Source organism: Motacilla alba, chromosome 3, assembly GCF_015832195.1.
Source record: "Motacilla alba alba isolate MOTALB_02 chromosome 3, Motacilla_alba_V1.0_pri, whole genome shotgun sequence".
NCBI lineage: Eukaryota > Metazoa > Chordata > Aves > Passeriformes > Motacillidae > Motacilla > Motacilla alba.
The window spans coordinates 58273617-58292321 of record NC_052018.1 but is presented as its reverse complement, the minus strand read 5'-3'; the positions used below and the strand labels follow the sequence as shown (position 1 = coordinate 58292321).

General features: G+C 36.7%; 1 protein-coding gene across 1 annotated transcript in view; it reads right to left on the bottom strand.

Annotated features, from left to right (window-relative positions):
• ESR1 (estrogen receptor 1) overlaps positions 1 to 18705 on the bottom strand; it is a 106174-nt gene that overhangs the window by 27392 nt on the left and 60077 nt on the right.

Here is an 18705-nt window from a genome sequence, read left to right as displayed (position 1 = left end):
CTGGCAGAAAGAAAATGTCTGTATATGGAGAACAAATAATAAACACCAGGTTTCCTATTAACTACTGCCTTAAAATGACAATACACAATAATTGCCTTGAAGGCTTTTTAGGTGACATTTTAAATTTATTATCTTGTTGTTGATGAAACTAGCTAGTTAGTTTAGTTGGTAAAACTGAATGTCCTGCCCAGAGAAGCTGTGGATCCCCATCCCTGGAAGTGTTCAATGGCAGGATGGAAGGGATTTTGAACAACCTGGTCTAATGGAAGGTGTCCCTTCCCATGGCAAGGGGGTTGGATGGAACTGGGTCATCTCTAAGGTCCCTCCAACCCAAACCATATAAAATAAAATTTTATAAAATAATAGATTTGATGAAACAAAGTTCTGTGAGATAACTAATACTGTAAAACCATGAAACACTTTCACTGAATGAAAATATTTTAAATTTCATATTTCAGTATGGCAAAAGGGTATGAACTGAACTGAAGTATTCCTAAAGGAAGAACATAAAATTTACTTCTTTACCATGGACTATTTTTAACAATGACATGGAAAAAACAGAAGGCATAGTTCAGACATCTTGTTGGCATTTGGGAAACATCTAATGAAGACAATGAACTTTATAAGTCTGAGAGCATAAGGAAGTTGAATTATCTCAGTATTACCTGAATCTGATAACCATCCTGCAAGTGGGATGAGAAGTTAGACAGAAAAGTAGAGAAAGATCAAAATTAATTAAGCATTGAAAAATATGCCCTCTGGTGAGGAGTCAAAGGAATTTAGTTACTCTTTGTGAAGATAAATAGTCTAGAGGGGTTGAAGGACCGCAATGGATAAAGATCCAAAGAAAAAAAGAATAGCATTACAGAAGGTAATGGCATAACAGAGAGAAGCCCATGCTGGCAGCTAGACTGGCTTCAAGTCAGACTGCAAATTAGGGGGCATTGTTAGCAACAAAAGTAGTTATTACCTAATAATAATCACATTAAATTTCCTTGAATTTGCTCTCATTTGAAACATTAATCAAGATCTAATAATTCTTTTAAGACATATGCTTGTTCAAGAAAGTTAATTCAGAATAAAGTAACAGAAGTTTAAATTAAATTATGAATAAATCATTAGTCAGTCAATCAAGTTGCAGAGCATGTTGTTGTATAGCATGTTGCACTTTAGTGTTGCTGAAATTATGTGTAGATGTGCACATAATTCTCAAATTTCAGTACTCTTTTCATGCTGGAAAGTTTTGAAAATTATTCAGACAGTATTTTTAATTCTAAATTTTTGATTACTGTGCTTTAAGAAAGACAGACATTCACTTCATTATTGATAAATTAACTAATTTGGATGCAGTTTGGATGTAACCTACATCTCACTCCATATACCAGAATGACTAATTCCATGATCTTATACCAATCAATATCAATAACCTAGATTGCCACTAGTCCATCCTATCTGACATGTATCATATGTTTGGCAGGAGAAAGATGCTTAGAGAATAAAAGTCATGCCTACACCATTCCTCTTTTTTTCAAATACAGATAAATTAACAGCATTTCCAAGTGACTGCCAACAACAAACGTTATGAATGTACCAGAAATTCTTGTAGGAATATGGAAATCTGAATTTCTGAAAAGCTAGAACGATCTTTAGCGTATTCAGCTAGGAGTAAGGGGCAAATAAACTTCTCTGTAGAACACAAAACTTTAATGTTCAAATTAAGTGATTTTCCTTTCTAGTATCAAGCAGCAATATGTGCTGCATGAGTGACAATATGACACAAATCTCTCTCTTTTAGACAGTAAGACACTCCATAGCAGGAGTGAGTCCATGGAGCAAAGGTTATTAAAAGCCCTGCTTTGGCAAGCATGACATTAGATTTGGCAATCCAAAATTGTATGAACCCACCATCTCAAAAAAAAGGAAGGCAGTAACTATTTACAAAACAAATAAACAAATATCTTTGTAACCTGGGAGTTTGGGCAACACAAGGACTATTGGAAATAGTATTTGGTGAAGCATACACACTTGAGAAAAGTGGTTTATGCCCTAAGTTGTTTGATTGCAGTAAGGAGCAACATAAAGCTCAGATGATTTTCATTTTTTGCTAAGGGAACATACATTGTGCACACTTCAGTTCTCTGAAATAACTACTACCAACGCATGTGTATGTATGTATGTGTGTGTCTCTCTGTGTGTGTCTCTCTGTGTGTGTCTCTCTGTGTCTAATTTTGTCAATCATTTTGAAACTAATAAAGGCAAATTCATCATTTCCCTTAGTGACTTTTGACCAAATAAGTAGCTACTCATTTTATGAGAAACAATTTCCATAGCAATTACTATTCTCTGAGACCCAATATCCAGTGTCAATGCAGATTCAATCCTTCAACAGGAAGTCCTCCACTGGCACTTACTAATATTTGAGGATCATTATCATAATTTTGCAGTTTCTACTAGTAAGACACAACTACAGGGTGTTCAGACTGCTCAAAATCAGTTAAGTAAATGTGAAAAAAATATAAAGAAACCCTTATTCTTACATGTGATTCAACTCTAATCCAACCTATATGCTTATACTATATCTCCTAATTACCATGATGTGTACCTAAAAGATGAATGTCAGCCAATTTTTGCAACAAAATAAATACTATTGTGTCATAAAGAATAAGTCTGTCTCCCAGTGCTTTGAAGGAAAGTAAAGTAAAAGCAATAAATAGTTTTAAAAGCAATAGCAAACCTCCATGTATCAAAGTATCCCATTTATGACAGAAATTGATACCAGATGTTTATGGCAAAAAATACAGCAGGAAAAATAAGCTTCTACAGGAAGTTTCCTCATGTTCCAGAGGGGTACAGCTCAGACTTGCAGAGCTGGAAATGGTCTTTTTGTGATTGATGTCCCATAACATTTTTCCCTCCAAGTTTCTCCAGGTGCTTTCTGAACCAACTTGGCATTTAATGTTCTTCAGATATGTTTTATGTACTCTGAAGCAGTAGTCTCCCATAAGAACTTTCATACTCTAAGTTAACACTAGGTAAATCACAATCTCCATTGTTCTGAAATGAACAAACATCTCTCTCTGACTATCTCTTGAAAAATGTAACTATTGTGTTGGAAGATTCCATCATTCCCTAGGTCATCATCTCACTTCTCTTTCCCAAACATTATAAGTATATTCAGTCACTCCTTAAATGAAAAGTTATTCTGTTCACCTTTGAAACAATGTTGTTCTTCTTGGAGCATTTTCCAGTTCAGCTATATTGTTTTAGAGACAGTGAGACCAGGACTGCAGACTGTTTCAGTCTGCCCTAATCTTCATCACATTATTCATCTTAATAGCATCCATAATTTTATCACTGTTATTCAGACCTTTTTTTTTTTTCCCCAGCAAACTCACGAATAGGTTGAACACTAAAGTCTTAAACATCCTGCCAGCTTGTCTACTATGTCTTTAACTTAACAGCAACAGAAATTTTTATAATACTTCCTATGGCAAAAACCAGGATATTGAACTCTACAAAAAAGTTGTGGAAAATCAGAACACTTAAATTTTGTGCCTTAAATGTGTCCAGACAGACCACTGTTTTTTTCTATCTTAATGCACTGTTTAGAAAAGTGGCAACAACCACTGAAAAAGGTTGTTGTTTACAATTCAGTGCAGTACCTCAGTCATGCGACAGTCATGTAATAGACCACATTTGGAACAGAACGCTAATTAGGTTGGCAAAGACAGAAGAAAGTAGTGGTGGGTGCTGCAACCTAATTGCTAGCAACCATCCAACAAAGCAATAAAATAAAGAGAGGCTTGTATCGAGAAAAATAGCTAAGTAGATGAAAGGCAAACAGCAAAATAATTCCTAGGCAAGTTCTGTTCTCGAAAAAACAGCCATAGAGAGGAAAAACATCAATTCCTCCTAACCTAAAGCACATTGAAGGACCACTACCTCAGTCACCACTGTTCGATCAAGTGGTGAAATCTATGCCTGTTTTAATGCCACGAGCTGGGTACCCAACCTCTCCATTTTAAAGAGAGTGGTGAGACTGCATCTATGCATTTATCTAGCACATAAGATGACATTCTGTTCTGAAATTGCATGGATCACTCAGCCTCTTCAACCTTTAAGGCTGAGCCCTGAAACCTCTTAGTTAAGAGGTGGCTAAAACCCACACCTTGACTATAGCCTTGTCTGTACACAACAACAGCAGAGCAAAACAAATTCTGAGGCCAAGTGAATCAGAGAACCACAAACACTGTTTTCTTTGAGCCTCAGTATCCACACAGCTATTTCTATAATGCTACTCATTCTTAATTCTTTCCACAGATCTTCAGACCAAAATTATAAGACACTTTTATTAAGTTCTTCCTCCTAAGGGCACTTACAGTATGACACGGACATATTGGTTTAATTGTTTACACAACACCAGTGTTTTAAATCAAGAATTATTTTGAAGACTGAAGATCAAAGATCTCTAAACCTCAACATTTTCAAACCAAATATTTTGCTAGCAGAGTAGTTTTGTTATTTCATTTTTTTAAAGGATATTGCTTTTGTTTCTGTAAGTGCGGTCAGAAAAAATTTAGCTACAATTTACTGAGCTCCTGGGAGGAAATCTGAAAGGCAAACACAAAGCAAGTGGCACAGTTGTAAGAGCCTCTAACTACCATGTCTGCTCTTTTACAATTCTCTATTTTTTCTGCTTATATAATTATAGTATAGCAGCACATCAATCCAAACTTACACACTGTCTCGTCTGAGTATAAACAATCTGTCAGAAATTAAATTTCTTGAGATCAAAGGGTACAGCATCAGCTCTTAATTACTGTTAATTCCTTTTGAAAATTGTACAGGAACTTTTCTTCCTCTCCTCAGGTACACACCAGTCTAAACTATGACCAAGTGCACCCTGCCTACATCAGATATATTAAATACTATCCTAGTTCAAGCTTCCCATGCCAGAGTAAGCTTGTAAATAAGTTAGGCAAGTAGAATGTCACATGAGAATCCTCCAGCCCAAATCCAGCTTGGCTGGCAATGCTCTTAGGGAGATGGACTATGTTCTGCCTGGGGGTCTTGCAGGAACACCCAGCATGAGAGCCAGCCCTTAGCTGTGAAGTGCTCCTGTGAGTATTGGGGACTGCAAGTTCTCTCTGAAGAGTAGCACAAGCAAATTGTTCTGTAGGATTTATCTGACTGCATGAAGATCTGTCCAACGATGGTGGATGGTCAGGCTGTATGTCTGAAGCTCAAAACTTCCTCCTTGGAGAGAAGACGAGCTGAGCAATGCTGTGGCTCAAGCCCATCCCTGAGCCAGGACACAAACATACCCAGTGAAGCTGAGTGCTGCCAAGTCCTGACTTTGTCACACTTGTCACTGTGTCAGCCTTGACTTAAACACAGGGGGTTTTCTGCAACGGTTGCACTTTGTTAACCAAAGATTATTCCAGAAAGTGCATTAGCAGTAACCATTTAACACAAATATATTGAGGCCTTCCATCAGGGAACATAATAAAAGTAATTGGCACTCACATAGCACTTTACATTTTCAAAGGGCAGTAAAACCATTAAGTATTATTAAATGTATTTTATAGATAGAACACAGGGAGGTTAAGTACCTCATGCAGGAGGAGGCAGGATTAGGACAGAGGTGTCTCAGCACACTCTGTCATCCTTTCAACCACAAAAATCTTTGAGTTGAAGACTACTTGAGCCCAAGTGAAAGTTCCATTTCTTGTAAATCAGTAAAGGTAAAAAAAAAACAACACCAAAACCAGAAACAACTGAACTTTTCTCATAGAGAAAAAGGAAAAAAGCTTTAAGAAGTTAGATTTGGGGGGAAAACTGTTTAAAATGTGAGCAGAAAAGCTGGATGCAGGGAAGTATTAACTTTAGTCAGTCTCACTAAACTAGGCAAGGTAACAACCTGTACAAACCAGATCTTAGGCTTAAGTTTTCCTCACCCTCTTAACAAGCAGTTTTAAAAGTTACTAAAATAATAATAAATCTTGCCAACAATAATTATAACAACTACTGTATAAGATTATTGTAAGTGAAGGCTGCCTGCCAGTTTGCAAGTGAAAGCTTATGCTACTTGTAATGTAAAGCAAGAAGGGAGACATACATATATTTTCTGTATAGAAAACAATCTCTTGAAATAATCAATAAAAAGTGATGTTTGTTATTGCATGGAAAATTCTTGCAGCACTATATAACAGTTATTCAAAGCATGTTAATGATATTTCCTTCCTGGACCGTAATCCAAATGGCTGAGACTTAGGGTACACTTTGACAATAGTAAGATGTTTCTTTATGGTTCTTTTAGCACTGAGAGCTGTGCCATTTCTCAGGAAGCTCAGCCTTGCAAATAAAAGCCACATAACACTGTCTGCTTATTGAGAATGGAACAGCAGCTATTCCCTGTGATTTTGAGGGTAGGAACATGCCATCAGCTGCATGTGAAGACTTTTCTTTGAAGATTGTCCTCTGAATTTTTCCCTGGACAGGTAAAGGAAGACACTACACAAAATTTATTAGCTGCTAACTAAAATAGATGGTATGAGGTAATACATCTATTATTTATTGTCTCTGCCACAGTTAATTACATTATAATAATTTATACCAGTACTCAGGCCAGTTGCAAGTAGTTTGGAGGGTTTTTTGGGGATTTGTCATTTTTGTAAGAGGTCACAGCTACACAAAATGTTTTCCATCAAAAGCAGATGCAGCTAAAACAATTTCTGGGGCTGGTTATGCATTCTTAACTGACTTTTATGAACTCAAAAGACAGACTTATAAATACAAGCTGTCCTCTCTACTTCATTCTTTCCCCTTCTCTCTTTCCCCACCCAACTAGGGCTGCCACTGCCGGTCTCTTCTGCTGGTTTATTTGTTCACACCATTGATGAAATAACCTATCAAGAAGGAGGAACATGAAAGTGACTGATGGGCAGTCAGGGAGAATCAACCACCTCAAAGAGTTTATACTTTGTGTAAATTTTCCCTAAGGTCATATCCAGCATGATGGAATTTTTCTTTTTTTCTGTTCAGTTGCATCCAAGACAGTATGAGGTTTTCCGCATTTGTTTGACCTCCTTACTAAAGTACCAGGCTATGCTCCAATCACAACCTAAACTAAATGGAAGTGATGGTTTTGTGGCTGTGAAAAAAAATCATTCGAGGCAAAAGGTCTCATTAAGCAAATCACTCTTTGAGCAATCTCTTTAAGCAACCACAGTTCTCAAGTAAACATATAATCTGGAAGGGGGGAAAGCAGGCAGACTGTGGTACAATCTTTCAGAGCACTTTAAATGACCCCAGCCTGTCCCTGCAAGGTTTCGAATGGTTGATTCAGTGCACAGTTAATACGGGAGAATTTTAAAACTAAAGAGCAAATACTTCCCAGTTGTTTTCCTCTTTTTGCAGAGCGCACCTACGTGCTTTTAATACATCCCCTTTCTGTTTGGAAAAGGCACTCTAGCTGGGAGAGGCACTTTGGATGGGCAGTGCCCTGATGGTGTCAGTGAGAGCAGCAAGCCAGGGGTGGTTCACATGGAGCCCTGCTGGAGCTGGCCTGGGCAGCACCCTATGCACAGCCTTCACTGCGGCACCAGGAGACAGACCTTGCTAGAGGAAGAGGCTCTGGAAAACCTCAGGGTGGATAAAGGCTATGCAGGGATATCACATCATCAAATGGTCATGGGGGGACATGACAGGGATGGCAAGTGAATAAAACTAGGTTAAAGGGAGCCTGGAGAGCTATTGTACCACAGGCAGCTCATTTGTACTGCTCTGCATCTCATTTTCCCCACAAATGTTAGGCTGTAAAAATATCTCCATTGCTGCGTTTTTTTTCCTTTTTGTTTCTTTAATTATAAGAGCTATATGAAAGACTTAAAGATCATCATAACACAACTTAAGAACATTTAAAAAGTATATAAAATTAGATTTGCAAGATAACACAACCAATGCCCAGCTTCAGCCATTCTTCTAAACTAACATTAATTATTTAAACTGAAATTAAGGATTAGCCCCAGTCTTTCTGGCTGTCCCTAAAATACTGTTTTTTTATTTTATTTCCAATAATTTTGTTTAATTCTTTATCAATTAAAGTTTCACTGTTTCACTTTACATTTCCACTCATGTATGGAAGCTTTAGAAGTGTCACATTCTAATTTAACACTTTTTTGACTGCAAAAATTTTCACATGATGAAACTGGGAGAGCTAAGCTCTCCTCTTCTTCATTCATAAAATCCAATGAACAAGGCATTAAGCTTTTTTCTCCACAACGTCTCCTACTACTGTGCTTAACACTGAACCCATTAGCATTCATTGCAGCAGCATATGGAATTAGAAGAAAAGAGGATTATTTTGCAATCCAAGGAAAAGAGGGGGAAACTGTCAAATTTGTAGTGAACAAGAAGCTTAAAACTGCTTCAAGACTACAAATAGAAATTGCTCAGAACATGGTGTGCTGTACCCAAAGAAATGAGGCATAACTTCAGAGTTCATGGTCTGGTCATTCTTTATGGTCACTAGGATATAAAACTAGCTTGACTAATGCACCTGCATCCATTTTTCCCTCAGACTGTTCACTTTTGAAGTATTATTTCTGTCTATTGCACTCATATGTGAGTAACAGAAGAACAAATATATATTTGTATGTGTACTTTTATCATCCATTACATTGCCTGGTACCTACATCAAAACAGAAACATAAGCACATATAAATGAAACCTCAAATGTTTCTTTTTCCTCCTATTTGTTTCATCCCTACATTACTGCTTTTGGACCGAAACCAATCTCGGAAAAATTGTCCAAGAAATTGTAAGGATACATCAAAGAGAAGAAAGACAGCAAAATTAATTGCAGCAATTTCCTTCAACCACCACAACTAGAAGACTGTTTCAGCAGCTGTGTGGGAGTGTCATCATAAGACAGAGCACAGGAATACTTTACAGGGAAAGCAAGACACTGGAATGCAGCTGGCAATTTGTATTAATCTTCTTGTCCACAGAGACCTAGTAAGTTATCAAGCAGCATGTTTGCACAAAACACATGTTAAGCCCATTTTCTCACACTCTCATTCAACGTGTAACAAACCCAAGGCGTCCTTAGGAAACTGTGACACATTTCATGGAGCAGGTTCAAGTGTGCACACAAAACGCAGGTGCTGCACTTGGAGAACAGTGACCTCAACTCGAACTCCCATACTGCCTGCTGAGATACATGCTGAGCTAGAGCTGGTTGGAAGCACTCTGGCAGAGCTTTTTACATTGGAAAGCGATAGCTGGCAAGTTTAAAACACTCTGGGTAACATGTCAGATTTCACAAAATGAAAACAAACAAATAAAAAAGAGGCTAGATTCTATCTGGAAACATGGCCTCCTTGTCAGAGCCTCATCTTACTTTTCAGCACTCTACCAGGCACCTATTCCCATTCAACATTGAAAAAAGTGTCTAAACTTCTGGAAATATAGGACCCTTTCCCTAAATTTTTTATTTTAAACAGGTGCCTGAAATATTTGAAATGTTATTGAAGTCTACTCTTTCACATTAAAAAAAAAATTCATTTCACCCAAAAAGGTTATTATCTAGCAGAAAGTTTCAAACATTTCATTTTGTATAAAGTGAGAAAATTTCTTTTTTTACTGTTTGTATCTGCCATGAAACAAAGAAACTAATTATTTACACAACTCTGATGGAGACAACTGGAAAAGCTTTGGAACAGTGTACAAGCTCATCCAAAATGACCAGACCTATAAACTCTATTTGTCATCCTTTGACAGGACTGGAAAATTTCATGGAATCCCACCACATTAAAAAATATCACTGTAATACCTTCTAATAAGTACAACAGCAGAAATTAAGGTTAGAAGAAAAATATGTAACTTAAAATTCAAAAATTTTTCCCTGGAATTATAATTTGATATTTTTTCTAACTTGTAAAAAAGTGGTAGTTTTCATCTTTCTTATTTCAGAGACGTTTTGATTTATTCTGTTTTTTTCTTTTCTCTTTCACATGCATATGAAATGCAAATTTGACAGACTCCTTATGGATGAGAATAAAACTTTGGCTTGGATCAGGAGATGGAGCCACTTCACACGGTTCAGACATAGTCTAGGAGACTATTTTACGTCTAGGATGCTATTTTATGAACAGCATCACCACACTGATCCTCAAAGCACAGTTTGGATCACATAAAGGAGACTTTTTCAGGCTGAAGTCTCCTATCCTCAGAGGCAGAGGAACTGTGCTTGGTGTAGGAGCCCCAAGGCAGTCAATATCACCTGATTGTTACCCAAATGCTGTTTTGATGATATCCAGGAAGTTATGGGTTCCTATTACACATTTCTACAGCTCATATATGTTTATATTCTCCCATGGCTACCTGGCTGCCACGAGGAGAGTTACCAGGATGAGATGAAGTCATGCAGTAACCACAAACAACTCTCACAGAATCGATGTTGCAGTGTGACAGTAAAAGGCAATCTTCTAAACTGAACAAGAGACAGAAAATATGAAACAACAATGTGGTGGAAACTTGTCAAGATGATGACACAGCATTTTAACTTTAATTATCCTAAATACCTAAATATGTTTATTAATGATCTGACAGGACAAGAAAGCAATGAGGCAGCAAAATATGAATATGACAGAAAATAATTTAACTTAATCAGAACAAATAAAACAGGAATTTCAGAGATACTCAGAGAAGTGAGTCACCTCCTAACTGTTTCTGTTAATTCTGGAATCAACATAAATTTTTAAGCATTTTTAGGCTGCATTTTTGCAGAGATAGACAATCAAAACATGAACTGAGGAAGAGGGATGAACTTGGAAATTCAAAAAGAAGAGGAAAAAATCTTAATATTATTTTCTTACACATACACAAAAAAAAAGGCTAATTCTGAGTGTAAAATACAGTATCTACAAACACATTTAAATATAGTCCTGCTCTGATTAAACATGAAGTAATTAGGAAGCTGCTCAGAGACTCAGAAGCCACTAGACTCTGATGGTCCAGGAGGCTGGCAACTTGTTAAGAAGGGGGAAAACAGCTCATCAGCGTTACACTGAACTACTTCTGGCTTCACATTAGTAAATAATTTCAGTCATCCACCAACATGAAATCACTTACAAGTTACTCCATATTATTTGTAAATAAAATAACTCATGGAAAGCTGGTAACAGTTATTCACTGTCAGCTGAAGAAAAGCAGATCTGGATTCATCAGCCTGCAGTGATGGATTTTTACCAAAACCTCTCAGAAGCCCTATTACTGACAAATAAGGTACAAAAAAGCTCATCTGGAATTTAAAGAAAAGAGCACTCTGACTGCACTGTCTGCTGCAACAAGGCAGAAAAGGAAATGTATTTGTGCTGCCTGCCTGACACTGCCTCATTCAAATGTTCAAATGTGTGTCTATTTAAACACTTGATTAGAAGTGCCCCCACCCCCCACTTAAAAAAAAAATTTAAAATTTAAAATTATTAACTGAAATACCCCAAAAAGAACCAAACCAAGAGGACAAGAACAAAACAAACAAAAACCAGAACTAAAATACCTTTTAAAACTTAAGCATGTAAAAATTTCTGCAAAATATAAGCCACTTTTTTGAGAAGAGAGGCATACTGGCAAGACATAAAGGACACTTTAATTAGCCTACTCCACCACTTTCCTCATCATTGTGAGTCAAAGTAAAATTACATTTCTTTAATTTTGGTTTTCCAAATCAACCTAAACACTCCAGAACATAATTTCACAGATAACACAACACATTTAGCCTATAAGCAAGATTTTGAGTGGTACTTTTCCCCTCATCCATATATTAACCTTGATTCTGGGTCTTCAGACTTCCTCCTGCCTTTGGTTCCAAACCAAAAATCTCAAGCTGCAGAGAAAAAAATAACTGAAAATTCTGACACGAATTTTCTTTTTCTGAGACCACTCTGCTCACAAGGAATACCAGATAGCTGTGAGAATCACTGGATATCTCTGACAGCCTGAGCAGTGTCCCTCTCTGGTGGGCAAAGAAAACAAATATTGAATCAAAGTAAAGATTCCTCCCTTCTGTTTCCAGGACTCCTCAAGAGGATTAAGAAGCTTTAGGTCTAGACCCAGAGTCTAAGCACAGTGATAAATATTTCACCTCTCTCTCCTGCTCCATTCTGTGGCAGACAGAGGCATTTCTTACAAGCAACGGAACTTTACATAAGGAACAGAAGGCAATAGTTCCTCATGGGCACTTAGCTGAGCACAGACTCCTGGAGGAACAAGGCAATTTCAGACTTCTCATCTCCCATTCCACTGTGGGATATTCTTTATCTTGCTTACACTAGTTTAAATTCACAGCAGTCCATAACTAGCATGCAGACAAAACAACATACTCTTTCCACACATAGTTCATTTCCCGGAGAGATAATCAAAGAAAACAAATGAGCTGGTAACAGATGTGTCATATAATGCACCACTGCAGCAATACAGACAGGGTAAGAGCCCATCCAGAAGTCATCTGCAATAAATCTTTCCCAATTATTTCTATGTAACTTAAAAACTCCTATATGTCTAACATGAGATTTTAGTGGGTGACTCACTCGAGCAGAAAACTAATACAAATGATATTAAAATAACCTCTAAACGGGAATTACAGCTGACTGTGCTCAGAGATATAGTACAACAGAGAACCTAAAAGAATTAGGCTGAAGTTACTAAACATCAAGTAAAATGTGCCAATTTGTGTGAATTATGTGAACAAGAAACAATGGATATGTGCACATGCACATACACATCGCATCAGTGCTTTCCAACAATCGCATATTCTTTTTGTAAATTATTTTAAGAAATAAATAAATCAGGAGGGATCATTACTTACTGTTTACTTAGAGTAGAAATTAACGAGCATTTCTTGGAAAGCTCCAGGGTTCAGCATAGCTGAAGACTCTAAGACAGATATGTTCATCCAAGAGTGTAAATTATTTATCAGCTAAAGAAAAATAGCAGGAAATGTTTTTATAAAAGGATCATATCTTTTAGAAATAAAATATTACAGTTTAAGTATTTAATTTTCTAATGTTTTGGCTAAAAAAATTATAAAGATTATTACTATGAATGTTCATTTTTGCCTTTCCATTTGCCAAGACCAATAGAATCTCATCTTCAAACACTTACTATCAACTGAACTTGTATATCATTGGATGTTCAATGAAGTCCATCATATAAGAAGTTCTTGTTAAAAGAATTTTACTCCTTCTTATCTGTTTGGTGTCATTTTTCATCTGTCAATATATGACAAACAGGTATCAGCCTTGTATGTCAAACAAGGATCAGCCTTGTAATAGCACTGTGGGTTTTGATTTTAAAACCACTGTGTACAGATGGAACTATAACTCTATAATATGTGGAGTAGCAGTCTTACAAAAACTTTTTGGCTATGCACTTGCATAACGGCATCAGTAGCTGATGTACTCTTCAGAATCTCTTCTTCTGGACAACAAAATAAAATCTGGAAATCTACAGAATTAGCTTTAGGAGTTTGCAGAGAAACTGATAAGAATAAACAAAAAAATATGAAATGTTGAAAGTTTATGTATGAAAAGTTTAGAAAACTCTCAAGGATATATTTCTGAGCTCAGTCAAAGGTTCTCTGAAGAAATACTCTAAACGGTTCTCTTAAGAAATATTCTAAGAGCTTCCCTAACTACTTTTCCTGTTCTAAATCTGTTTCCCTTGATTGAAATTTTATGCAAATACAATGATGCAGTTTGAACACATTCTTTTAATGCCTATGGCCAGGAAACTCCTGGGGAAAGAGTGGGGAATAAAGCTGGAACACTATGGCTTGGAAGATGAAATGGGAAAGAATTGTGTGTAAATCAATCCCAGGGCTCTTCTTGCGGCAATAAGAGCAGGCAACAACCAGACCCATCCTTGTGGAAGAGCACCAGATCAAATTACTGCCTTCAGCAGGAACCCTAGCAATAAGAACCCCAGCTCTTACTGTTGCATTTACTGTTGGCTCATCTGACTGATCCACGGCATCTTTTTCCTCTGGTCCTCTTGCCTGTGTTCTTAACTTTTTCTCACTGTTGCAGTCTCCTTGCTGCTAGTCAGCTTGTCCTGATGTATTTCTCTCCCCTTCTATATCACTAACTCTAGGTACTCCCTAGAGTTTGAAAGCCATTGCATTGGGATACCTCTTAAATTTCCAATATCAGAGTTGTAATTCAGACCTTGATACCTTCTTTCTTCTGCTATAATTTTCTTCCAGTCTTCAACTAGTGAAACCACCGCCTGTATTTTTGTTTTGTTTTGTATTGTTTATGTTCCCTTATAAGCACTTCTGCTGAACTGTTCCTTCTCAGCTTTGGCTTTTTCCTGTCTGACACAAGCTCCTGGTGCATATAACATCTCCCTGTCCCCTAGAATCAGCATCTCCACCCCACCTCTAAATAGCAGGCCATTGTGGCACAGTGTCTTGTCCTTTTCACTCATTAAAAGTTCTGTACAAGAGGAAATAGAGCTCTTCTTTTTTTAAAAGCACTACAACAAAGTTCTAGAGATAACTAAAAAGGGAACTTGTAAGTGAGGGGTTTTCTCATATAGCACCCAGAAGCTGGAGGAGGAGAAGGACAGAAAGGAATGCTCTTTTGGTTTTACAAATATAGACAAGAAAAACTTGCTTCCCAGACTAAGAAAACACAGGGATGGAAAGCTTTAATTTTGTATTCAATTATTTAATTCTGCTGCTCTTCATAATCATTCTATTGAATGATATGTCTCAATCTAATGTTCAAATTCAAATGGTGTTTACTTTATTCCACTACAATGTTTGATACTTAAAATTTCATGGTAACTAATTGAAATTTCACAGAAATTAAATTAGCAGAAGCAGCCATAAAGTAAGATCCAGACGCCTATTTTCGTTTCTCTTTCGCTTACAGATTTTCTTCCTCTGTTTTTCATTTAAGAAGTGGGGGGGCAGAGAGTATCACTTCAACAGATTAAAGAGATAAGCAAAGGGGTGGGTTTTTAAATGACATTTTAGAAATGTCCCCAGCAAGCCTGTTAGGCAAAGGAAAAGAGACAGCAAAATCAGTAAAATAGATGTTTTGAAAGGGGTATTAAAAATTATTACAGGAATGACAAGTAATTTCTTTTTTTAAATAAATGTAAATTATTGGCGGGAGAATCACTACACTTAGGAGCTCTATAAGCATTCCTACATCTAAAGGGTTATAAATACATACCACTCTCATCTAAGACATCTTTCCTTCCACTGCAAGCTCACTCATTTTTTTTAAGGTTTGGTGCCACTAAAGTGCAGTGTAAAATTGTGGCTATTGGCCTTTTTACACACTGTTCCTGATTTAACAGAGCAGTTTAGAAGGTCAAACAGGAAAACAATATCTTAAGAAAATAGCAACCTCTGTGGCTTTGAAATAAAGAATTAAAAAAAAAAAAAACAAAAAACCAAAAAAACCCAGTGCCAAAATGTTTATCTCCTCGGTTCATGAAGCCATAAAATAAGTACAGCACTGTGAATCATCTCAAAACTTCAAAGCCTGTATGCCCAGTGTACCATTTTAGGGCTATTAAGTTGTACAGCTACTGTACTTGTAGTAAATAGTTATACAAGATTGTAGCAGTACTGCCAAAGATTTCACCCTCGCAACAAAATTTCCTTAAAGCTACATTCTTTACCAGGAGCTCACTGCATAAGCTCATAATGTCTCTTACCATCTCAAGAGATTCTGTACCAAAAATGCTTGGTTGATTACATTGAAAATGCCAGCTTCATTTAGAAAATACAGTTCTCCACATAAGACATTAAACTAAATACACAGTAAGTCAATAACTAAATACAGTAAGTTAATTCCTTTGACATAACAGTATTTTAGTAGAAAAGCAGAGTAATGATTTTGCTCATTTTATTAAAGATTATTCTGAATGTGGTACTATATCCCCAAGATGTTATGTAAGTCAAGAAAATAAGAAGGCATGTCTTTCAGGAATATGTGATTCAGAAATGAACATTCATCTATACTGATACTTTGCCTACATGTGATTTTTAGTGATTTGTCCCAATTAAATTAAATTTAATGGTAAAAGGCTCAATTTACATGTAAGGTCTAGCCCACCACAATCTGTTTGCATCCACCTCATGTGCAGCTGCCGGCTGTTCCAACTGGCTGAGGGAATCAAAAGGCACCTTCAGTATCTTACAGAGGCCACCTGGAAGGACTGCAGCCTAAATCCCTATAAGGCCACATAAAGACTAAATCCTGAATTTTTTGTTTATGGCATAGGACACTGTACAAGAGTTTTGTTCATTTAATTGGGCAAATCCACTTGTATTAGGGGCCAAGGTTTTGAAAAAAAAAAATTAAAACAAGCTTTTATGTGCTTGGCATACTATGAATTGCATTGTCATAAGGGAACTTGGTTCTGACCTCAGACAAAAATCATGTTATATCTGGGTACTAAAGATTTTTTGAGGTTGTGCATAAGAAGCTGTCACAAGTTCTCTTTTCCCCAGAAACTGGTTAACGCCACCGACTTTGCAGAGCCAGTTTAAGCAAGTTTGAACTGAATCTGAATTAGTTGCAATTAATATTGAGACTAGTTCTGACCTTCCCAATCAGGGCATGTCTGAAGGATACTCATCTCATTTTGAAGATTTTCCTCAGCATTTCTTTATAACAGATCTCTGCCTACATTATTTTACACAATCTATCACAAATTACATTGTATTACTCCATTTTGTACAATAGTTTCACTTTTATCTAATACATCTAATTAGCTGTTTCTTCTTCCATGCCCACCTCTATTTATCATCAGAGACTGACTAACCAAAAACTATTCTTTAAAGCCTACAGAGCAAAATAAACTCCAAAAATATCCCTGAAAGTCTTTACACTATTTTGTAAACTGTATCTTCATTGCTTTTCCGCTCTGTTGATATAAATTTCTTCCTTCCTCAAAAAATGTAATCTTTTTGGACTTCAGTAAAGCTTCCAATACTCTCTTCAAAATATGCTTCTGGACAAAATATCCAGCACAAAGCTGTTTCCATACTTTAGTTCAAAGATGAGTAATTACTTTTATCACTAGAAGTTCTTTTAATCGTTAACATTCAAAAATAAAAATATTTTTTCAAAAATAAAAATATGTTCTTCCAAAAAAGTATTCAGGCTTCACTAACCAATTTAGTTTTGGAGTTGAGGCGTAGGCTAAAGTGTGTGTGTGTGTGTGTGTGTGTGTGTGTTTGTGTTCAGGGGTTGTACAAAGGAATTGTTTAAACTACCTTGTAACATCAAGCAATGGGTGAGCACCTGGCTCACAGGTGGGGCACAAAGGGTTACAGTGAATGAGGTGATACATGGCTGGTGGCCTGTCACTGGTGAGGTTCCACAGGGCTCCATCCTCTGCCCTGTACTCTTCTACATCTTCACAAATTACCTGGACACAGGATTGGAAGGGATACTGACCAAGTTCACAGCCAATATAAAACTGGGAGGAGCTGCTGACTCCCTTGAGGGCAGGGAGGCCCTGTGGAGAGACCTCAATAAATTAGAGGGCTGGGCAATGACCAGCCATAAGAATTTTAACATGGGAAAGTGCTGGATTCTGCACCTGGGACAGGGCAGCCCTGGATGTACAGACAGACTGAGGAGTGAGAAGCTGGAAAGCGGCACTATATTTTAACATACTCAGAGTAATTATATCTCTAAAAATCCATAGAAAGGCAATTTGAATTTATCTGTTTTGATAGTGAATAGCTTTAACACTATGTACATATAGGTTCGTTTTTCAAAAGCATTTTTGTAATGGCATGATGCAAAACATACTAAATTAACAGCAGAACTGCCCTTGACTTGAGCAGACTGTGGATCAGGCTTCAACCACCATGACTTTGTCAAGAATAAAATTCTCAATGATTTCTTACAAGATACAATGAGAAATGAAACACACAGAGGTCCTCATTGATCATAGCTGGAGCCCACAAAGTGACATGTGAAAAGTGGCTGAAAGGGAACCCTTAAGGACCGGAAAAGACATGGTTATTGATTTACCAGGAACAGTCTTGCCAAGTTTAAATGAAAGAAACAGAAAAATGGCATAACCTGGGTATAACTCTTTTGAGGCAATGCACTATGTGAGTGAGAGCTGTGTTTGTTGTCTCTAGCATTCCTTCTACAGCATCTACACACTTTTAATTAAATACATGGCTACAGGAAAAAACTTAAAAGATCAGAACTCTAGTGAATTATGAAGTATAAATTACCATGTATGCCAGTATTTTTGCCAAGCTGAAACTATGACATGTGCAATAAATGTCTTACGAATTTTTAAATCTTATGAAGAGTATTTGTGTAGACCAAAACTTTGAAAGGTGACGAACTTTAACAACAAAACTACTCTCTCATTTCATTTATATTGATTAATTTAACTACATTAATGAATATATAACATACACTCAAAGAAAAATGTTACATATTTCCCACAATTCTGTAATTCCTTTTGGGAAAAGAGGGAATCACAGTGCACCAAAAATAATTTCATACTAAAATTTTTATTCTGGATTTGTTTTTCAAACCCAAAACTCATGAAAGATCTGTAATTCACAATCAAACTATAACCCAGCAACTTAATAAATCATAGCAATACTTACAGGCTTAGTAGAGATACTGAATTTATGGCTTATAT